Source organism: Oreochromis aureus, linkage group 7 (assembly GCF_013358895.1).
Source record: "Oreochromis aureus strain Israel breed Guangdong linkage group 7, ZZ_aureus, whole genome shotgun sequence".
NCBI lineage: Eukaryota > Metazoa > Chordata > Actinopteri > Cichliformes > Cichlidae > Oreochromis > Oreochromis aureus.
The window spans coordinates 63,141,425-63,143,595 of record NC_052948.1 but is presented as its reverse complement, the minus strand read 5'-3'; the positions used below and the strand labels follow the sequence as shown (position 1 = coordinate 63,143,595).

The following is a 2,171-nucleotide window of genomic DNA, read 5'->3' as shown; positions in this document are numbered from 1 at the left end:
AAATCATTCGATGAAACATACATTTTTATGAGCTTTTATCATGTTTCAGCCGGTGCATTTATCAGGGTGGGTCTGGGTCTGGGTTGATAAATGCACTGGCTGATAACTTCACATTTCTGGCCAGAAATGTTTCAGCAGTGTCACATATGTACTACATATGTTACACTTGCTTTTTGTTACCAGCTGATACCCTACATTTGTATAGACATTGGATGGTGTGAGGCTGGGGAGTTGAGGGGAGGGGGGGTGGTTGAGTGGGCAGGTAGGGTGGGAGGTTGTTAGGTTTTTCTTTCTTTTTTTTTGTTAAGAGACACAGTCCTCCTGTGTCTTCTCCAAGCTTCACATGTAAAATCCAACAGTGTGAAGCACATAGCAGCCAGAAACTGTAATGCCACGGATCACAGAGGCTTCATCATCACCATCTTCGCCGTACGATCAGAGAGTGAGACTTCACATCTGGAGCACAGGAGAGATTCTGTGATAAGTCCTCCATCTAGGTTGTCCCACAAGCAGTCGGTGAGATTTACTCACAACAAAAAGGGTTAATGACATTATTTTCATGAAAACATGTATTAATTCTTTGTAAAGTGTTTTAATTGTGTTTTCACTTGACCTTAGGAGTGTTATTTTGAGTGTATTGTAATGTCTGTACTCAGGTGTTTCCCTCTGTTATCCATCCCCTTCAGAGCTGAGACACTCAGGACTGAACAGACTGCACAGTTTCTGTGACTGAGCCTTCAAAACACCTTCTTTGAAACCACACATGATAGAAGGGCTTTATATTTGCAGCAGCACTACTAAAGGTATTCAGTTTATTACAGGATGTGTTTGTTTCTTAGGACCAGCTCTAAGTGCACACTACCTAACATATACACCTTTCTGTTCATTACAAACCAACTACTCTGGATCATATGGCCAGTTGGCAGGACTGTTGCTGCAGGAAACATCCCTGGAGATCACCATCATTGTCAGACTGACTGTGCCTCCTCTGTGCAGTGTCAAGATCCTCCCTAAATGAGTGTGTAAGTTAACATTTTCATCATTTTATTCCCTTTGACAAGACAAGTATCACTGATATTTACATTTACAACTACATATGTTCGTGTTTTCTGCTCTTCTTTTAAAGTCCTCAGCTATTCTGCTTCTGTGCTGCTTGCCACACATCAAACACTGGCCGGATAACAGGGAGGATCCACTCTGAAGTCACTGGACATGATGAGGATCATATGGGACTTTATAGTTTCATTGTACTCTTTGATTACAGGTTTCAAATGGACATAATGACTGCCTCTCTCTGATCAACAGGCTAAAGGATTGTTTTCATTGTTAGTGCTCTGTACAGTGTATGCTTATTTAATATTTCATCACAGAGCAAACCTTTATTTATTTAACATATTTTTATTTTGTTTAAATGTTGAATTAACTGTGGGGATTTTTTTAACTGGGCACTCAGGATGTCATATGACCAGAAATGTGTAACTGGAATTCTACAGTGTGTAAAAAAAAATCTGCTAAGAACAAAACACACACAAAAACTCAAATTCATTCCATGTAATCCAATCTAAAACATTTTAAACTGCTGAACAGCAACACAAACAGTGTTAAAAAAACAGTGTTAACAGAATGATTATGATGAGTTTGTACCAAAGTTTCAGGTCACATGGCACACCTAGTGTGTAACGTGGGGTATCAGCTGGTAAGTATAGGTTTTTCATATTTGTGTCCTTAGAGTTCAGATAGATAAAGCCTTGTGTATAATAATTAGTCATAACCACAACTCAAAGTCAGGGACTAACTAAATTTGGGACTTTGTGCCTGAGCCCAGGTTAAAACACTGTGTAAAAAAGCATTTAGTGGCATGGCTGAACAATGCTGTAAACTAATGATACTTATTTATCAATGTTCACAAAAAGGACTAATGTGTTTATTTGATTATTTTGCATGTGTTAAACTGTGTCACCACCTTAGGCTTTCGTTTGAGTTTACTCAAAATCTCTATACAGTTCTCTTTTTACCACTGTGTGGACTCTGTTTACATTAAAACACAAAAAGAATGAGTAATAAAAGATGTGTAGACAGATCAGTAGATTAAGTAGACCGATAGAAACAGCTGTTCAGCCATGTTCTAAGAAACCAACACAATTTAAAGGTTCAGGATTGTGGTTTTAAAA

At 38.4% G+C, this 2,171-nt stretch overlaps 1 long non-coding RNA gene across 1 annotated transcript; it reads left to right on the top strand.

The window, feature by feature from the left end:
* The first annotated feature begins 339 nt into the window (after positions 1–339).
* On the top strand, positions 340–1,399 carry LOC120441291. The gene is made up of 3 exons (XR_005613961.1): positions 340–803; positions 920–1,022; positions 1,127–1,399. It is a non-coding gene; the product is annotated as an uncharacterized LOC120441291 (long non-coding RNA).
* Positions 1,400–2,171: the final 772 nt, after the last annotated feature.